Source organism: Chaetodon trifascialis, chromosome 9 (genome assembly GCF_039877785.1).
Source record: "Chaetodon trifascialis isolate fChaTrf1 chromosome 9, fChaTrf1.hap1, whole genome shotgun sequence".
In the NCBI taxonomy this organism is placed as follows: Eukaryota; Metazoa; Chordata; class Actinopteri; order Chaetodontiformes; family Chaetodontidae; genus Chaetodon; species Chaetodon trifascialis.
This window is the reverse complement of record NC_092064.1, coordinates 28,673,946-28,695,957: the sequence shown is the minus strand read 5'-3', so window position 1 is coordinate 28,695,957 and position 22,012 is coordinate 28,673,946. Positions and strand designations below refer to the sequence as shown.

The window sequence follows — 22,012 nt, the reverse complement described above, 5'->3', positions numbered from 1 at the left end:
AAGCATCCTATAATCCATCTGTTTTCGGTTTAACTCCCTCCCTGAGGTCCCGCTAAGCAGCCTAACAGTGAATTAATTGTTTGTCTCTCTTCGCTGCTGCATCTTTAATAAAAACGTCCTGAACTAAATGGGTCTTCCTGCACATTTTAGCTTGTTTTCAGTTATTGTTTGCTGTTTTCCAGTATTGACCGGCGCGACTGTTAACTGAACTGTGCGTGACAGCGATGCTGCAGTTTGTCATCTGGTGCTTTATGACACAAATGGCACACCACATGGAATAACGATAACCAGACACAGCAAAACATCCTTGTTTCGATTGGCCAATTACTCAAACTGCCAATTGAGTGAAGGTGAAATCAGACGTTTGAGTCACCAAAACAGGAAATGCAGTCTTGAAATCGAGCATTTCACTGGTTTCTGCACCTTTAACTGGTTCAGATGCTGCTGCAGAAACAGAACACCCTCCACCAGTTTTCCTGCCTCACATTCATTTCCTCATGATACACAGTTTACACTTCTTAGATATAGGCAGCAAACAGTGCTGTGAAATGGCTGGTGTGAAAGCTACAGCTCTGCGGTCGACTGCGAAGCCTCACACACTTTAAAGTTGTTGGTAATGTCACAGAGAGAGCAGAGCTCTTGTACGCTGTGGCTGCACCTTGTGCATAATTATACCTGTGCATTTTCTACACAGAGAGGCCACTCTGCTCAGAGCAGGACACGCACACACGCACACACACCACACACGCACGCACACACGCACACACATAGCAGGTAAACGCTTGTGTGCATATGGATGCATTAGCATACATTAAACAGTTATGAGTGTTAAGCACATATAAATATACATGAACTCACACCTACACACACGCAGCACATGCTTAAACACACAGCGGAGCGCACTTAGAGACTACACACAGTCGAGTGCAAAGAACCGGAGGCACTACGTGAGGACACTCGAGCTGTCTTACAGTTTATTAGAGCTTGAGGTGTGGCGATAAAGAGATGATCTATCACTGCCTGCAGCCTTTTCATTTAAAGTCAAAGCAGTTGTATTTTACAGTGTGCTGTTATAGTTGGTGCAGGTTAAGGGTTGTCCAAGAACACAAGGGAACGTTTTGAACACGGGGATCAATCAGCAGCCATCAATCGGGGCATCGTGATGATAGAAGAGTTGACAGGTGAATGATCAGCTGCTGTGCTCGGTGGAGTAAGGTTTCCTTTCCTAAGCATCATGTGAGTGTAAGTGCTGAGCGTAAACTGTACATCGAAAGTGATCTGGGAGAATTTCTGCATGAACCAAGGTGACGTATTGTCAGGCAGCAGAGACTGTAAAGCTACAGCGTGGAGAAATCCAAAATCATCTCACTGCAGCAATCTGTGTGCATTAGTTATGGGCGTCAGCGAGGACTAAAATATATCACTCCATCACTGTTTCACTCTGAAAAACACAGTATCAACAGTCCTCCAGTGGAAAGCACATCACAGCTTTCACTTCTGTGCTCTTCTTCCCTGCTGGGGACCAATAAACTTGACCTTATTTATTCATGTCATGAATACAGAGGGTCTTTTAATACGGAATAAAAGGTTGATGATGATGATGAAGTCAGATGGAGCTGGTGATGTGGCTGCAGCTAATATCTGCTTCTAATCTAAACAGGCCAAATTCAGTCCTTTGAGTTCATCTGAAAACACTGCAGCTCATTAATAATAATCACATTCTTCACAGTCATGACAGCGACGTGACTGAAAAAGTAAAACTGAATGATGTATAATTTATTGAAACCTCCAAAGACACACACACATACATAAGAGTCACATCCTTGAACAAGCATCCAACTGTCCACACACAGAGCCTCTGTCCCAAAACAGACACCACATGTGTTTATCTTGCTAATTAATGCTGCAGTTAGTGACTAAAAAGGGGAAAAAACTGAGGAAAATAGTCGAATATCAAAAATGTAGCCGGCTGTTAAACACTGACTGGTCAGCTGAGCTCTGAAGTCTGACGAACCTGAGCCGGTTTTTACTAAGTTTCATGGAGTTAATCTGTGACATTTGTCTTTATTCCAGGGGTAAAAGTCAAACGCTTTAAAATAATCTTAATGAAAGCAGTGGCTGGATCAAATGGCACACAATTACACTCATCATATGCAGTTTAGCCGCTCGCTGCTTTTTAACGACGTACCTGAGGTGATAAAATGGAGCGTGACTTGTGTTTGAGCCGCACCTTCAGAGAAAGGATGAACGCAGTCTCAATCAAAGCCGTGTTGATTGATTGGAGGGTTAACAGTGGGAAGGACCCAGTCACAGCTGAACTGAGCCACGTTACATGAACGTCTCTGAAAACTGGAAGTTGGACTCAGTCCAACTGATGCCTCAAACACAGCTGTAACTGGCTGAACAGCCTAACGCGTGTCCGCCCCTCTAACTGTTGATTACTGCTCCACTCACCAACATCTCTGTTAAAGCTCAGTTTAACCTGCATCAGCTGCTCACACAGGAAGTCCCGCCTGCTCCTTATCTACGACGAGTGGAGGGGCGGCCGCAGTTTCACCTACTGATAACACAACGTGGTGGATCCATTGTGATCAGATGGAGCGTGCTCCGTCATTACTGCATCCCCACTACCAGATAATGTCTACGCTGATCTGATAGGGTATGGACGTCCTTTATTCAGACAGATACTGGACTGTCAGTGCTCAGCAGGCGAGATAAGAGGACGGTGGGCAGCTGCCGTGTGTGTGTGTGTGTGTATGTGTGTGTGTGTGTGTGTGTGTGTGTGGGCGTGCAGCTTTTGCTCAGCTCAGGTTTTTTTGTGCATTTGTTTTAATTATTGTGTTCCCTCACAGATGTCTTCTTTATATCAGCCTCTGATATAGAACCAAGGAGGTACAACAAGGCATAAATTCCACCTCTCATAACTGTGAAGATGAAGAATTTACTGAACTATTCTGTTTTCAAAATGATTTAAAGTCGATCACTTACCTTTCTGTCATCTGGTTGCCAGATCAGTCCTTCCTGACACCTGAAACAAGAACAAAACTGATCATCAGGTTGACTGTCGAACGACAAGGCTGGCCGAGAATAAAAAAAGATTAAACCAACAACAGCACTTTGACTTCCTGTCTGTGGCTCTCAGCTAACAGCTCATTGGCTGAGTCTTTTTAAAAAGACTCAGTACCTTCCTAAACCAGCTGCTCACCCTAGTTTTCTGCAAGCTTTACTCATACAGGAGGAAACAGTGCAGTTGTTGGGGACTATTTTCTGTGGCGGATTAATCCACAGTTGGTGCTCTGGTGAGTGTTTGTGGAAGCGGGATGATGAATGTGATTGAGTCAAAATAAACTGCAGTGTGTGTATTTGTCGTAAAGAGAGATGTCAGCCAGTGCGACAGTGTGGCTCATTGATGGAGCTCTTCGGCACCGAGGAAGAAGATACATCAGGCTTTAGAATAAAAAAAACAGCATTCAAACGGTCTAAAACTAATTCGACTACGAGTCTTTACAGCATCTCTCAAATATTTTTATTACAGCACTTAGAGAGAGGAAGAGCAGAGGAGGGAGATGACACGCAGAGGAAATCATGAGTCAGATTTGATGTTGCGAGAATATAGTTGAACCCACTGAGTCATCACGACACCAATTCTCCTTCCATCTTCCAGCATTTGTTGCCAAACTGCATCTCTTTGCAATGAAGAAACGCTGAAGCCGAGTGACTCTGAGGCAAAGGGATTCATTTTAAAGACGCAGAGGCAGCTGACAAATGCATGTCATCACGGAGGAGAAGGAATGAATGGAGGCAGAAACAGCAGAATAAATTACAGGGATGAGTTTTGTTCCATCCAGGCGCCTCTGTATCTGATAGATGACTTAGAAACGTTAGGGGGGGAGATGGAGCGTGATTCGAGGAGACAGAGAGCAAAGACGCCGAGAGAGAGCAATTCAGAAAATGGGGAAAAAATAGATTGATCAATCAGCTTTGAATGCAGAGCTGCTCTTTGAGCTGTTTCCCCCCTCTCCCCTCATCTCTCCATCATCCTCCTCTCTGTTCCCCTCTTCCCTTTTCTTTGCATAACTTATTGTGAAGGAAATCTCATCAGGCAGTGCAGATTATCAGAACCTTCTCGGGCTCTCTACCTCTGAATTAAATCTGACAACTTGAGATTTAAAAGCCAGCCGCTCACTTTGATCTGGAGATAACATGGCAAACATCGCATGGCCACCCCACATGTGTCTGCATGTCCGTGTGCCTGAGAGAAGACACACAGGTTCTGGATTTGGCAGGAAGCCATGTTGGGATCTGGACTTAAAGGACCGGGCAAACGTTAGCTAAAGGTTAAGTTCAGCATTTAGCGTTTACTTGCATTCAGATTAAGAAGTAGCTGAAGGGCATACGGTGGAGCAGAGGTACAGGATGTGTTTGTCACTCAGCATCAAAGCATCATGTTCCAGCATCTGACGGCTCCAGCTGTCTCTGCCTGCTGCAGGAAGTCGATCTTATCTGGATCAGCGCCCGCAGTGCTTCCCAGTGACCCGCGATGGAGGGTCCCATGTTTCACTTTGAGCTCAATCAATTATGAAGGTAAACACAAGCTGCAGTTAGCTTGCTAATGACCATCCTCGGCGGTTTTATGATGTCATAACTGAGCAACAGGACGACAGACAAAGACGGAGGTTCAGTCAGCAGCGTCAAACATGAACGCTTCAGGATCCGACTGATCACCACGTCCTCAACAAAGCACGACGTTTAGAGATCTCCACTGAGCCAAACTTACACATAACATGAGCTGCAACGTACAGGCCAGAGTACACACAGCGACAACTGCTGCTTACAGACGAACACAGACAGGAAGCTTTGTATGTTCAGAGCGCCGTTTGACAGTCTGCACACACCTTCTCACTCAGTGGCTGTTGTTTTTATTATTTTCTACACTGCAGATTAATACTGAAGACATCAAACCACGAAAGAACACACGTGCAATTATGAGGTGAACAGGAAAAGTTTTAATAAAGCAATTTTGCTCTGATGTCGTTTTTTTTTTTTCTCAACCAGCTCCGTGAGATGACTACATGGCAGCAGCAGCATCTTCCTGTGTGTGCATGTGTGTATTTCACGCTTGTGTGTAAAAAAAAAAACAAAAAAACAAACAAACAGTGGAATGGAAAATTGAATTTTGCCCGAGGAGATTAATAAAGTAATTCTTCTCCTTCTTCTCCTCCTCCTCCTCCTGAACTTTGTGTCAAACACAGCTCTCTGCAGGACTTGGACTCTCACTCTGTTTTCTGTCATTGTAAATTGAATGTGCAGACATATGTTGGTCGAACAGTACAAGTTAGTTATAGGCTAAAGCCATTAAACAACACGCTCTGGAGCCTGTTCACGAACATTAGCATGGCAGTAAATACGCTCACTGTCTGTGAGACCTGGCCCTCACGTCAGAGCACAGCTGATCCTCACTGTAGGAAGGAAGCAGTGGCTGTCTGATCGAATCATCTGTAGACCATCCAGACAAGCATTCACTGCCATTACTCCATTATGAGTTCCTCCTCTGTGTGCCTTCGTTAAGGCTCAGGCCCTTTTAAAGATGACTGCAGAGACAAGCAGGGCTGGCTCTGAAAAGTTCAAGCACACTTTGATGCTAAGTGAAAGGAGAGAGCTGGGAGGAGGTATGGATTCAAGGGAAGGCTAATAGTCTATTATTGTGTGGTTTCCCTTTTAAAAGTTGGTATATGGGCTAATGGCATGCAGCAGGGAAAGTATTTATGCTGATGATGGTGTATAGTTTGAAGTATAAGTAAAGAAGTAAACAAGAGAAGTGCTGAGGCATGAATGCATTAGCATTTAAACCAGCAGTGAGGCAGGCCAGGTATACACACAGCATGTATTCAATGAACTCATCACATCCATACGAACGTCCACACAATGTGAGCACCGCTGCCAGGCGGACACAGCTGAGACGTTACACCGACATGTGGTTCCATGCTGGGAAATAAAGGGGTCGACGACACACACAGCAACCTTCAGCGACACACAGAAAGAAGTTTGCAGCAGGCCTCATCGCAGAGAAATCACCGCTCGGCAGCAAAGAGCATGTGAAAAACCACACAAGAGCAATTGAATATTTCATATCTGCCTGCAGGTGATTGTAAAACACACTTCACCCTTTCACGAAAGCGCTTAGGCGCAGAACGCATCCCAAAGGCTTCAGCTGGAGGTATTTTTAGATTTAACGTAGAAGTGACGAACAGAGTGAAACAGAAGCATTACTGCACGAGATGACAGCCACTGCATGTAACGGTCACAAAGAGAAAGGTCAGAGGTCACAGTGCGACATCAGATGGCAGGAAAAGTTACGGCGGTCCAGAAAAGATCATGTAAGAAAGGTATTTGGAAGTAACAGACGAAGGTGTTTCCAGCTGTGTTCTTTGTATTTTCGTCTGGTTTTGATGGTGAAGTAAGGGATTTTTGAAAGGAATCACAAGTACGTTGTTTGTGTTTTTTATGCTTATTTAATCATTTAGCAGTTCACTGTATGGTCAACAAGGACACAAAATGTCCAGAAAACCCAAACTTTGTGCTAAGAGAGGCTAAAAGGTTCAGTAGATGCAGTTTAACTCCTGCCTCAAAGTGTCTGATGTACAAACAAGACATAAAACAGACAAAGTCCTGTGTGTAACTGCAGGAAACATTCGTTCTGCTTCCCCACCAAAAGCCCTGCCTCGCTAAATGAAGGGTAAATAAATTCCTTTAAAGACCTGCATAATATGACGGAGGGCCACAACTGTGACTCATTACAATTACCATCCTGCCACAGCAGCACTGCTGCAGCTCATTAACCCCCTCACATCTCCACTGCACCTCTCCTGCTGATTATCTCTGGATGGCAGCGAAGCACGCACACGCCTTCACGTGTACAGCTGCACATCCACTCTCATCATATCATACTGCCTGTTTACTGGTGTTCACTTCATCAGTGAAAACTAGGACTAAATGATGCAGGACTAGGACTAAAGAAACAAACAGCTGGCAACATTAAATTGTTTATGTGGGTGTCGTAATTTCCCAGAGGCCAATGTGATGTATTCAAACTGCTTCTTTTATCCAACCAACAGTGCAAAAATCTAGTTTTTGCTCAATAAATTGCCTGAACAATTAATCCATTATCAAGATCACTGTTTATTTTCATGTTAATGCATCAAACTGATTGGCTAATTGTTTCAGCTCTTTGTTAGTATTGCTAGAAACATCTTGGGCTTAAGTGCAAGAACGTTTTTTCAAAATTTTATCATTTTTATTGAGTCAATCCATTTGGATAATGGTCAAAAAGACTACGGATTTCATCCTTTTGAATATTCAGCACGATGCAGTAGAAGTGTAAAGAAAATGACTGATGCTGAATCAACTTGAAATAGATCAACACGCTGCAAATTTTCCCAAAAGGTGGAACCTGGAACACTGAAAATACAGCAAAGATCAGGACGCATCTGGGTTTTATTCAAGGCCAATAAAATAACATGTAATCAGGTAATTAAGGTCACATCTCCTCTGATTGGACCAGCAGGAAACTGAGGCAGACAAGGCTCAGACAGTTCATCCATATTCATTCATTCATTTTTGATTTCAATTACTGCTGTAGAAGCTGTATGTATGAGTAATGTATGTGAATTCATGAGCTAAGTCCATAATGATAACTAGATACTGAACTCGGAAAAGCTCTCAGATCTCCACCAAGGAGGCAGTCAGTGCTCATAACAAAAACCCAGTTTAACTCCCAATGAGTGGTCTCAACAAACAAACAAAAACTCCTCTTCAGGATCCCAGGAAGCATCAAAAGTGCTCACTTTCACCAGTAAAAACGTGTGGCCCAGGTGACAAGTTATGGGCTGGGTCCGGATCGGTGCGCCGTTCGGCCTGAATGTGGACCGAGGTCCGGCCTCTCTGGCAGAGATGATTACAGTCTCCAATATGTAGCCTTGAATTAAACTGTTTTATCTTACTGTTGCTGCTGTGTAGTGAAAATATCACCTGGACAGGTAACAAGAGCATGAATATTCAGCGCAGTAATGAAGCTTTGTGGACTGAACAGGTGGGAGAGGACAGGTGCAGAATGTCTGCGACCACATTAAAAGCTCGTTTTTTACTGTTTCAGCACGCAGATGGACATAAAAACATGTTCATTAAAAGCATGATGGATTTCAGCTGTAAACCTGTCTGTGAATCCAGATTCAACGCGAGCAGCAGTTTATGAGTGCAGAACAAACTGCAGAAGGCCGAGTCCCACTGAACATGAACGCATCCACAACATGTCACAGGCTGGACTGCGTTCATGCAGCCTGCCTGTAGATGTTACAGCCTCTTCCTCCACACACACCTCACAAGCCTTTGTGCCTCCTTTCCCGTCCAAACTGTCCTCTCTCTGAGGACAGAAACAAAAACTGTCCTCTCTCCGAGGACAGTTTGCAGCTCTGAATGCAACATGACTGTAAACAGACCTCGCCAGTGTCTCCCTCCCTTTCTTTCTGCACGCTCTTTTCATCGCACACCTTTCACAATGCCTCTGTTGGCTCACCTCTGTGGACCCCCGCCCCCCCCCCATCTCAACATGCATCTCCTGAACACACGTGTCACGTAACTCTCCCTCGCCCTCTCTCCATTTCCTCTCTGCATGTCGCACTCTCTCTGACATGAGAAGTCCATTCCAGTGTCTCTGTGGCTGCTGACACTGTGCTCCATGACACTCGCCATCAGTGTACCCACACGAGAGGTACAGCCTGTTAACCTGAACGGTGTGTGTGTGTGTGTGTGTGTGTGTGTGTGTGTGTGTGTGTGTGTGTGTGTGTGTGTGTGTGTGTGTGTGTGTGTGTGTGAGGGACAGACAGGTAAGCTGTGAGAGTCTTTGTTGGTTGGTCTGAATGTCCTCTCTGTGTGCATGCTAGTGTATCTGTGTGTGCTCCTGTGTGTGTGTGAGTCAGGGTAAGTGGTGCATGCCTTAGGTGTGTTTTGAGAGCATCCATGCATTCATGAGCCTGTGTGTGTGTGTGTGTGTGTGTGTGTGTGTGTGTGTGTGTGTGTGTGTGTGTGTGTGTGTGTGTGTCAGATTGGTTCTGTTGATTTCTGCCATCTCTTCTTCATGAATGATTCAAAGAGCTTCAAATAGGAAATTGTCTCTCTGACCAGCCCCCACTTTCCATCTCTCTCTCTCTAACACACACAAACACAAACACACACACAAACACACACACTGAAACTCTCCATCTCCCTTGGCATATGCCACTTTGGGAGTGTGTATGAATGTGTTTGTGGAGCGTCTGTGTGTCTGTATGCATCTGTGTGTCAGTGAGCCTCCTCCATGCTCTCAAGCATGCATATGTGATCATACGTGTGTGTGTGTGTGTGTGTGTGTGTGTGTGTGTGTGTGTGTGTGTGTGTGTGTGTGTGTGTGTGTAGCTGATCGGAGGCCGCCTGAGGCTGTGGCTGGATCAGATCGAGTTGGCGGTGCAGAGCAGAGAGCAGCGATCAGGAGGAGATGCTCAGCCTTAATCTGATTGCGGCTCCAAACTCTGCACACTCGACTGGCGGAGAACCACTGAGGGGAAGTCTGGGACCACAGACAAACACACACACCTACACAAACACAAACACACACACACACCTGAAAAATCCAGATAAAGGTGCTGTCTACCAAAACATTACACGGGACAAAACTATGCCTGACGCTGTGTTAGCATCAACAGTTCATATGATGTTCAAGCTCCAGTGAAATGAAACAGAAGACCAACAAAACTTCAGAACATTTTCTGTGTTTGTATTTCTTTAAATACCTAAAAGATTAATTGATTATAATAGCTGTTGTGGGGTTGTGTAGCCCCACTATGTAACAGCATCAATCTCTGAACCGTCCATCCGTCCATTAGTTTGCTTAATAAACATCCTTGGAGACAACACTGCAATACTCCATCATCAGAAGAGCACAGAAAATGTTTTAGACATTTGGAGAAAATGAGAGCTGAATCAGACAGTTCAGAAAAGTGTACAAGGTGTACACGACACACATGGCGTGCTGTACCAATGCTGCCAGTCCTTGTGGGCTTGAAACCACCTTGAGTGTGTGACACTTGAATCAAAGGTCGGCTCAAAACAATGAATATATTTTCTGTTCTAATGAGACTGGAGGGTCCCTGAGAAATAAGCATGTCTACTGCCTATATCACTATAAATAATAGAAGTCCTGCCGCAGGGATTGGAACTGATATGGCTTTTAAAATAATGCGGTTTCTCGCGGTTATCACGAGTTGAACGTCTGGATTCCTTCACAGTGTGACACTGCACCGTCACTGTACAATAAAACCCAAATCCATCAGCCCCCACGTGATCCACAGTCCACAACACACCAGTGTGCAGCTTGTACAAACTTTAACATGTAAATCAAAACACATCTGACCTTTCCATCCAGTTATTCCTCAGTAACAAATGTCACCCTCTTCAGATTAAATATGACTGAGTATAAACGGCTTTAATGAAGTTGTTGTGCAGCATGGAGGTCGCGCTGCTTTTACTGGACATCCAATTAAGTCACAACTGAGCGATAAAGTGCATTAAAATACACTCAACATGCCTGGAACACAAATCCAACCGAGGTGTTTGACGCAAACTGGAACTATTCACAGTTTGTGAAATCATGGCACAGTTAAAAGAAATGTTCATATTATAATAATTATTCGCCCCGATCCACGACCCTGGATGGCTATAAGAAAGAAGTCTTCAGTCACGTAGGCACTCATAAACTCTGTCTGATAGCATGAGCTGGCCAGAGGGAAGGCAAACATGACTTAATCTGCTGCAAACAAGTGATTTCTCAGTGCAAGTAAAATCAAGGATGGAGCAGGATTAGCTCCTCATTAACAGACTGGAGCGCAGCCATCAAAGCAGTCAGTGGTCCCACATCTGCAATGTAACAAGATTTCTGTCCTTGTGATGAATATGTTATGAATGCCTGAGTAATTGAAAGGTTTGGTAAATAATTGTTAAGTGTACACACACACACACACACACACACACACACACACACACACACACACACACACACACACACACACACACACACACACACACACACACACACACACACACACACACACACACACACACACACACACACACACACACACACACACACACACACACACACACAGTTAAGGTACGGCAGCCAGGATGTGCCAATCAAGAGATGAATGTGATCAAACTTTGTGCTCTGCTGAACGAACGCTGACCCGTGTGGCTGCTGCATCATATGGCAGATGATGGAAACTACAAGTAGATCTTGAAACAAAGTGGAAAACACAGAAGTACTGAGCAGCTCGGTGTGTTTGGTTTGCAGGAAAACACCCACAAGCTTCCCTCAGGAATACTGCGGCTGCACAGCGACTACAATAACAACATGTTTTTACAATATACGAATAATAATAATATACGTAAAGAGTAATGCAGAACAGGACATGGCAAGAAAAACAGTAATTAACCCACAGCCCAGCAGAGCTGGCTCATCTCTGTGTACTGTCCTGGTGGGTTTTAAATGCTGTCAGAGGTCACGGGGTCAGCATGAACACAGGCAACAACAGGCCACTGCTGCTCAGAGGAGAACCACCCGGAGGGAGCAGGCGAGGAGGAGTGTGAGCGTCCACACAGGGAACGAAGACACAGAGAGAAGACAGTCTGGACGGGGAGCTGAGACGGATTCAAAAGGCAGGAGCAGGAGCAGGAAGTTCTTTTTTCTCCTGGTAACTAATGGTGTGTGTCACATTTAAATCTAAGACATGTTACCAAAACAGGGCCACACTGGCGAAAGCCTCAGGGAGGCAACAGAAACATTAAAATTGCTTTGCTGCCCATATTTTAGCTTAATATGCCATATGGTGGGCCGTTTCTCCTCCTCCATTAGACCCTGATGAATATTGTGCTCACTAAAATACATCCATTACACAACGCCGCTGAAACACTTCCCATTTATTTCATTTAAAAAAGGTGCCTTTTTATTTCTATTAGCATTTTGTTTTCATTTCTCAGCCACACACTGCAGCGTTTGTCTGTTTTCCCTGCAGCCTCGCTGTGCGCTGATTGAGTTACAAGCTTTCGGTTACAGCGCTGATGTTTGGCTTTAGGGGCCAACTCAGGTGCAACAGTGTCCTAATCTACCTGTGCAAAGATCAAAGCAACAACAAAACTCGCTTGTGTTGACCTGCGGCGCCGCTACAGCTCGGTGTTCCTGTCTCGCGCTACAAAGTCAGGAGCGAGAGGGAGGGGGAGCGATGGCCGCCAAGCGCAACTCAAGGTGAAGTTTTAAAAGGAAACCAGCGCAGAGGATGTAGGTGACCCCCGCCTTTCCTCTGCTTTCCAGCCACAGAATGAACTAGAACAAAGGACAAACCCACCGACGTCGGCCCTGGAAGAACGCTGGACTGAAGCACTTCATTTCCACAAGTACACGAAAATCAGCAGCTGGACTTAAATAAGCCTCCAGCCTGGATTATTCCTTCTTTCAGGGAAAAATACGACCTTTAAGCTAATGACCACCACTACAGACTGCAGCTCCAAGCATGAGCAATGAGATGCTGCTGCTCCCAATTCCACTAAGGAAGCATACACGTGTCACCGTGTACTATTTGTGCCGTTTGCATAAACAAAATCACGGTACTTTACTATTTTCTCTGATTAACTTCAGCCTAAAGGCACATTCAGTCACAATCTGGCCACAGCAGACACACACCCACACAAGCAGGCAGAGAAGACAGCGACCGTCATTAAGAGCGAGCAGACCTGCAGCAACTTCAGCATATGTTGGTGCATATATTTATGTTATTATGACAGAAAATAATGTGAAGGAAACGCAAAAACACTTTTCTTACTCTTCATGAAGTTTCCAAGGATTTAATACTTGTAATGGTTTTTTTTCTCTGATCTGCTGCTGAACCACCATCTGTCAGTCACACACACACACACACACACACACACACACACACACACACACACACACACACACACACACACACACATATATTTTTCCTTATTAAACAGCAAAGCCAATACTTTTATACTCTACTGTAAATAAAAAGAAATACAAAGATAAAAATACAGAAAATGGACAACAAGGAGAATAAAGAGCACAATTAAAATGCACGTCACAGTCTTTGTTGTGGGCTTCTGACCTGACAGGAGAGCCCGAGGCCCCGTGTGACATCTCTGCCGGAGCTACGCCTCAACTAGCTAAATCCTGCTACTTATTGGAAGATCCCTACGCTCCCTCTAACACATCCTCCTCCTCCTCCTCCTCCTCCTGCTCCTCCTGCTCCTCCTGCTCCTCCACCCTCACCTGGATCTGCACACAACGGCTGCACTCAAACAACAGAACCACTGCAGTTTTTCCTCTCTACTGTATATGGAACTGATTTGTCCTCCTCCTCCTCCTCCTCCTCCTCCTCCTCCTCCTCCTCCTCTTTTGACTGGAAAGTCATGTGACAGGGTCTACCGAAGGGCAGCAACACTGGAGCTGGAAGAAAATCTTGAATGCACGGCTGTAAATAATGATTATTTAGGAATTAAGCAATGATGGAACGTGTATAAAATCTCTTATGAAACAGCAACAAATACCCAGAATATTTCTTAAAGCCCAAGGTCGCATCTTCGGACTCCAAAGATATTCAACTTACAAAACAGAGGAAAGCCTTTGAGAAGCTGGAAATCTCTTTTTTGACAGAGTTCAGGACATAATGGCACGAACCAACACGCTGAAATCACTTAATCATTAAATCACAGAGCTGCAAATCCATCTTCCATCCATCCTTCTTTTGCTTTCAATGATCGAAATTGAAAGTTCATTTCACTTATTCGCCACACATACAGCGAGAAGTGACTCAAAGTTAGAGCTGAGATGAACAATGGACTGAGAGTAACTGTTTTTGTCATTTCTTAAGTAAAAATGCCGTTTTCAGTCTATGTGCCGCCCAACAGAGAGAAACGTCACAAAGAGAAAGGTACACAGTTGCTTCCATGTTTGCTGACAGACTGCAGAGTTCACTGGCTGCTAAAACTGCATAATTCGAGTCAGTTTCAGACACAAAAACAGCAGAATAGACAATAGAAAACACGTTGACCAGAGAAAAGTGAAGTGCACAGCAGCGTCTGGCTGGCAGCCGGTGTGAAATTTCCCACCCTGGTTTGCATACAATGCTTTTATTCTCCTGGAGACAAACCCGGTCACAGTTTGACAACATTACAATCATCCACAGGGCGCTGACAGGATTACCATACTCACTGTTCTACTCCGACACTTACATCACGGCACTCTGTGATATTATATGAGATCAAACTCTGTGCTAATACAAACAGAGGATATCAAATGTGTGTCTGCTAACTGCTGCCAAATGTGATGCGGCGCTTGTTTGGAGACAGCGGACCAAAGACAAAACGGTGCTGAAGCGGCGTTTTGTGTCGGCTGCTGGAAAACTTAATTCTGTTCTGGAACCGACGAGGAGAGAGGTGGAGACGAAGAGAGGAGGAGGAGGAGGAGGAGGAAAGGGGAGGGGAGGATGAAAAGTAAAAGAAAGCATGAGAGAGGAAACAAGGAGAGGAGGGAGGATGAGGAGCAAGGAGACGCAGCGCAGTGACCTCCAGGCCTGAGAGCTGGACGTAACATGCAGATTGTTTAAAGTGTTTGATTGGATGTATTTCCAGATCACAGCCTGAACTGAGGACGGATGAGACGAGGGCAGAGGCTCAGAAAGCAACTGAAGAGTCCTGGTTAGCTCACAAGCAGCCCCAAGGCCCTCTGGGTAATATGAGCAGTCTTGCACAAAGCAGATGCTGCCGGGGGACCTGCCTCACCCGCCTCACCCCCGCTCCCCTCTATCCCCAGTCAATGAGCCAAATCAATGCCCATTTGTCCCCTCACCTCCCCTCCCTTTCCCATCAGCCTCTTTTTTATTTTGTCCCTCCTCTGTCTCTTTCTCTGCTGTTATCCATCATCCCTGCACTCTCTTCCTTCTCTGTATATCAGCCTCTTGTACTCTTCCTCCTCCCTCATTTCTCCTCCTCTTACTCACAGTGCCTCCCAGTGACAGATGCTGATGTTTTTAGAAATGTCGGAGTTGGCAGAGGTTACTTAAACTTTTTATTTGTCCTAACCTGACATTTAAAAGCAAAAAACACAAAATTATTATCCATTTTTATTTTGTTTTACTGCTTTTAACATTTCTATTGTACGTGACCTCAGAATAAAAGTTGTCAGCTTAAACCACTTAAATGCCAAAGAAAGTGTGTAATCTACTTTTTCTACTTGAAATAATGGTTCTCTTTACTTCCTTTCCTCCTTTAAACTCTCTCGCTTCCTTCCTCTGTTTTACTTCCTTTATCCTTCTCCATAATTCAAGTTTTGATGCTTCTCACTTTCGATCTTTTCCTCATTTTTCTACTTCCTTTTCTCTCTGTCTTCTTCCACCTCCTCTCCTTCCCTGCAGGTGACCTTTAACCTTTCCTCCTCTCCAGCTCTCTCCTCCCTCCACCTTCCCTCAGTGTTGTGTCTTTGCTAGCCTAGCCTCGGCCACGCAGGCGCCTCGCAGCGCTCCCCCCCTCGGCAGACAGGAGGTGTCAGTGAGCAGAAAGGGGGAAAGTAAGTAAGAGAAGGAGGCAATGGAGGGTGAGAGACGAGGGGAGGGAGGGTTGATGTTATGACAGGAACAATGAAATACAAGACAGGATGAGAGGCGACAAGAGAGATGAGAGGAGGAAGATGGCAGAACGTCGCTTTATGCTGAGATACAGAAACCTGAGGCGATCGTCTGGGGCTGCGAGGAGGAGGAGGAGGAGATGGAAGACGGGATGACAGAGGAGTACATGACGGGTGAGAGGGGTTAAAGAGAAAATGAGAGTAGACAGAGAACAGGTAAAGAGGTTGAAATCGACCGACCCTCAACCAGAATCAGCAGACATTTGCACTAAACAGCAGATTGGTGACTCACCCACCTGAACGCTGCAAATTGATCTGCCAGACAGAAAATGTGTGTTTGCATCAACTCTTACTCACTAAACGGCGCTCTGCCAGCGCGCCGCACACCATTAAGTCATTAAGCAATTTTCTTGTTCAAATAACAGCACAGCTCATCTGGAAATGTGTAGAGGAAGAGATACGGAGGGCAGAGGAGGCTTCAGATACAGATGCTGAACGAGCGGGTGGTCATCCAGAGGTGAGGAAGACGAGAGAAGAAGAAGAGGGTCAAAGGAAAGGAGCACGAAGAGACGATGAGAAATGTGACAAAACCTCGTTAGTTAGTCTTTAAATGTGCAGATATTAACTGTAACATGTCCAAGCAGCTTTGCCCTGTAAGTTCTGCAAAGCCACTGTAGCATCATTCACCTGTCGAAAAATAATCATCAGACATTTTACATCATTCAAATGACCGAGACTTTGGGTTTTCACATCATCTCGAGCTACAGCCAGCTGAGATGTAAAAAGCTCAGTATTGACCAGGAGACAATCACAGAAAATAAATACAAATAACAGAGTTTTTATCTTCAAGCTCAGCTGAAGAGCAACTACTTGAATACGTGGCTTTAGACATGATGTGAAGCACAGGGAAGACCAGGGACAGTCCAGTGAGCGCTGACTCACTCGGGTTTGTCTCTGAAGGAAAGCAAACCGGCTGAGCTGTGAGTCAGGTGGACATTCCATCACCTCACTTCAGGTACACAATTTACAGCTCCTAGTCTCCATCTTCCATCAACAAATCAAGGACAACAGTCTCACCCCGATGACAGCAAAACTACCAAAATGGCCGACACCACACACCATTCAGAAAGCAGCTCAAAACAGGGTGGAACAATCTAGAACAAGGATTTAGTTCAAATGAACAGGAATGTTTGTGTTCAGCCACCTGAATGAGTCTAAAAACAATATGAAACAAACCTAAAGTAAGTTTCCGGCGAGCGTGGGCCGCCGCTGTCCTCTGACTGGCTGAGGGGGAGTTTCCAGCAGCGTCTTATCACAGCGAGGCCAGAATCAATTTTCAATGGCAGACTGGAGAGACAGAGAGGGAGCGGGTGGACAGAGGAGGGAAGGAAAGCAGCCAGAGAGAAAAGGAGATGCTGGAGCGCCGAGCGTGGCGAATCGACAAAATGGTGACAGCGGAGGATACGCCGCTCGTCTCCACACTTCCTCCAAAGGCCTCTTTCATTTCATTTTACTGGGTCACATTCACATCAAAGCATCTCTGTCTGTTTGGGAGTGTGTGGGTGAGTGCTGTGTGTGTGCGGAGTAAATGCAAGCTGAAGTGCATAGAAATGGCCAAGTGTGTGTGTGTGTGTGTGTGTGTGTGTGTGTGTGTGTGTGTGTGCCCTCATTATGGAGCAACAGTTGTATGGAGCGCAGTGCTGCTGCTAAAACGACCATTATGAGAGAAAACCTTCGCTGTTTTGCAGTGTAAACAACAATCCAGGCAGCAAAAAATCCGATTATCAGGACGGTTTACAGCAGGAACATCCTCACGTTAGCAAACATTTCCCAAGCAGCGGCTAGCTGCGGTTAGCTGCGGTTAGCTGCGGTTAGCTGCGGCTAGCTACGGCTAGCTACGGTTAGCCACTTTTAACGTTTCCGCCATCCCCATATGTTCCGACTGTCCGCGCGCGGGCTGTGTATTCAAACAAGTGCTATGTTGACAGTTAGACTCGCATTAAACACCTTTACAAAGCTCCTGATTTATGCGAACCGCTTCAAGTTAAAACCACAGCAGCAGGCTCAAGAAACGCCAACAACAGACAGCCGTTTTTAAAACTGATGTGACATTGAGGTAACTCACCTATTACATCTCTGTGTGATCCACAGATCATTACACTCCGACAAAAACGGCCTGAAAACATCCACAAAGGTCCACAAGATCCACTGCAGTAAAGATATTTAGTCCAAAACATGATAATAATCCACAGAAAGACGTTTTTTCCTTTTCAAATGAGCAGAAATTTAGCTCCTCTTCCGCTTGCCTTCTCCGTTTTCCCGCGCATAAAACTTCCGGAAACATATAAACTGACGTCACTTTCTTCAGTTACTCTCACCTTTCAGATTTCGCCTCACTTGACCAATCACGATCTACCAATTACAGCCTAACTACCAGAAAAGCCAGTAACAGTCTGAGTTGAATGAAGACCCGCCTTCTCTTCTCATGTGGGAAGATTGAACCAATCACAGCCAATTTGAAGACTGACACTTTGAATAGCCAATGAATTTCTGAATTTGTCCTTCTGCCACTTCAGTGCATTATTTTCAGCTCCATCCATCCATCCATTATCTATACCGCCTATCCCTTTCGGGGTTGCAGGGGGCTGGAGCCTATCCCAGCTTCAATGGGCGAGAGACGGGGTACACCCTGAACCGGTCGCCAGCCGATTGCAGGGCAACATGTAAGGACAAACAACCATTCACTCTCACACTCACACCTACGGACAATTTAGAGTCATCAATTAACCTAATGAGCATGTTTTTGGTCTGTGGGAGGAAGCCGGAGTACCTGGAGAGAACCCACGCATGCACGGGAAGAACATGCAAACTTCACACAGAAAGGCCCCGCCTGACCCGGGGATCGAACCGGCAACCTTCTTGCTGTGAGGCACCCGCACTACCTGCTGCGCCACCGTGCAGCCATTTTCAGCTCCAGACACCTCAAATCAAAGATTTCAGACAATTTGAAGTGCTAAATACAGTAAATGGCCTCAATATAAAGATATACAGAGAAAATATAGGTATAAACATCATAAATAACATAATGTATGTTGATGGCCCTGGTGGTATGGTTGATGGCGTTGGTGTGTGTGTGTGTGTGTGTGTGTGTGTGTGTGTGTGTGTGTGTGTGTGTGTGTGTGTGTCTATTTATGTCTATTTATGTAGACAGATATTCAAAGTAAATTGTCTTTTTTTGGAGAATGTCTAAATATGCCATCCGAGAAAACATGAAAATATATGTTCCTGTGGTATTGTTATCAGTTTTCATTGAACTTGGACTAGTGTACAGCTTCATGCTGTGGTCCCTTTGTGTTTTCCAGCTAATAAGTTCCAGATACAGACATCTGCAAGCATCTAGTTCCAAAGAAATATTTGTCTCTTCCAGTGTGTTTGTGCTGCGTTCAGTGTGCCATGTTTGAATCAGCTTAACGAGTGGATGAGTGTGCATCCTGTAACATACCTGCAGTTAGCATTTATGTTTTTATCAGCCGTAAGCATCATCTTTCTCCTCTGCACTGGCTGCCTCTTGTGAGGATTTTGCAAACGTTGACGCTGGGAGTGAAAAATGTTGTTACTGAATGTAATTCAGGGCTTCACAGAATCGTCCAATATAAACGGTCTCCCTCTCACAGCAGGGTTGAAAGCTCGCATCTCTGCGGTGCTGAATTTCTAAGAAGCTAACTGCATTACTCATGACGCAGGAGACCGCCAAAGGACGAGGGAGGCATTTTAAGCCAAATCTGAGCTAAAATATTGTCTCATGTCACCTGTTATCCTCAGAGAATCTGGTGTGTTTGCACTGCAGCCTTTTCTCAGCAGTAACAGAGATTTCCACTGATCCCCAGAAAACAACATGTCACAAACAATGAGCCACCTGTGCATGTGAGAGGGGAACACCTTCTGTGTGTGTGTGTGTGTGTGTGTGTGTGTGTGTGTGTGTGTGTGTGTGTGTGTGTGTGTGTGTGTGTTCTGTATATTATATGCAGCTGGGATATGACAGCATGTTCCAGGATGTATTCAGCCTCCAGGCTCACCCTTATTCATATTGAACACGTCTGCCTCTCTGTTCTGTCTTCTCTCTCTTCTCCACACGCAAGGCTGACCACCGCAAACGTGATCCACAAACAGTTGAAGTTATCATGTCGACATGAATGTGTGCGTCGGGCCCTGATCGGGATTATCGAGTGAATCACGAAGTCCCGCATGTTAATAATAACATGAGATTCGCTTTCTGTGAATCACAGCAGGAAGTGTGTGATTCACGGCCGCACAGAGCGCAGCTCAGCTGTGGAAACAATGAGAGCATCGTTTCTTCACTGTATGTAAAAATAAGCTTTAATTATTCAGGGTCGAGCACAGATGCTCTCGGTCAGTCACGCTCAGCTTCACACACAAAGCACATGCACACTCTGGTACAGTATGTATTTACACACTCACTCCACAAATGCAATTAAGACTCTTAAAGCAACATTGTTTCCTGTAAAGTTTGTTTACGTTGTGCTAATTTGCTTTGACAAATCCGTTTCTGAGCCGCAGAGTTTCTGCCTGGATAACACTCAGTGACAACAGCGATCAATCCAGGGGCCAGATGAATAAGACAAACCTCTGTGGGCACAGAAACACAGATATTCTCTCGGCAACAATTTTCATGACAAAATGAAATGTTTGTAACTGATCTGAAGTCAGCAGGACGTCATCTATCAGTGCCTTCAAAAACCTTTGTTGCAAAAATAAAACTTGCTCATAATTTAAATATGTCAGACTCTGCACGGTGCATCCTTCATAGACTCGACAAAAGCAAACAAGCAGGCGATAATGTTCAGATATCTCTCACTCAGGTTTCATTTCCACTTTGCATCGCAGTCAGTCGCTCTGTTAAACCTCTGTATGCTGGTCTGACATCAGGCGCACCCACTGAGCATCGACTTTTTCAATATTTAACCACGCTAAACATAAATCATCACCAAAAACTGATGGTGCCAGGAGCAGATATGACAGAAGTGTAATGAAGCGTGTTGAACAGTTTGCTGATACGTTCGATATGAACGTTTCCTCATCGTGTGAACAAACAACCACAGAACAGTTGCTTCATGCACAGGTTGGTGTTATCCTGACTCCTGTCTCACCTAATAAAGACACATGGCACATTGTGCAGCTCGCTCCCATAAGTGGAGTTTTCTCAGTTTCGGTGTTGAAACTTTAAAGGTGTGAATAATTTAATATCTTCTCTTCAATGCCTTTGTCTTATTTTTAGCCGTTTCTAAAGTTATTTGCAGCACATTTTGTATTTTTCCCTCTGAGCGTCTAATCTCTTCATAAAACATCACCACCAGCTGTCTCTGCCGCAAAGATTCATGGAAGACAGAAGAGGCGCGTGGGACGATCGAGACCATCATACATTTGTGATGATATATTAAACTGTAGGGAAATTTGCTGCTGCCCCGCTCTGCAGTGAGGTCAGAGGTCGTGGATCGTTAGGCTTCGGCTGAGGGCCTCTTCTGAAGCAGCTTGGATACCTGCTGACGTGGGTCTTTATCATCACGTAGGGGTCACCAGCTGACCTGCCGACCTCCGCCGTGTCTCTGAATCTACTGAAAGTCAGCGTGGAGTGAAGCTCACAGCTGCCGGATAATCGATGTCTTTAATTCAGCCCACTGACTGATGGGAAATAAAGAAGTCGCTGTCAGCAGTGCGGAGCTGCCACACTGCTACTGACACTCTCTATTGACTGCACATAGTGTGTGAGTGTGTGTGTGTGTGTGTGTGTGTGTGTGTGTGGGTGGGTGGGTGGGTGGGTGTGTGTGTGTGTGTGTGTGTGGGTGGGTGGGTGGGTGTGTGTGTGTGTGTGTGTGTGTGTGTGTGTGTGTGTGTGTGTGTGTGTGGGTGGGTGTGTGTGTGTGTGTGTGTGTGAGAGAGAGAGAGAGAGTATGTGTTTATTTACTGTAGGTTTATTTGTGATCATGTTTGTTTCCTTGGTAATTGTGTAAATGTGTGTGTGGAGACAGATGTTCCGTCAGTACAGATTACTGACACCTCCACATCTGGCCGACACTCACACAGCATTCGTCACCTCTCCAGAAAAGCGTCAGCAGAGTCACTGTTCAGACATCGGAGAATTAACCGTGTTTCTCATGTTTCGTGCAGCACAGCTGTATGAAATCTGAGGCGTCGGTGGAAGCGGCCTCTGACAGTCAGGAAGGCAAACTGAGAAAACAAAAGTTTTTTTCTGTCTTTGTTTTCGAACCTTCA

General features: G+C 45.2%; 1 protein-coding gene across 3 annotated transcripts in view; it reads right to left on the bottom strand.

The window, feature by feature from the left end:
- LOC139336171 (leucine-rich repeat and fibronectin type III domain-containing protein 1-like protein) overlaps positions 1–22,012 on the bottom strand; it is a 224,813-nt gene that overhangs the window by 170,728 nt on the left and 32,073 nt on the right. For 2 of the 3 annotated variants that reach the window (XM_070970119.1, XM_070970120.1), the window contains exon 2: positions 2,989–3,028. The gene's annotated coding sequence lies outside the window, so the exon portion shown is untranslated. Of the gene's footprint in view, positions 1–2,988; positions 3,029–17,846; positions 17,885–22,012 lie in introns of those variants that run through there. The other variant, XM_070970121.1, reaches the window with a different exon arrangement.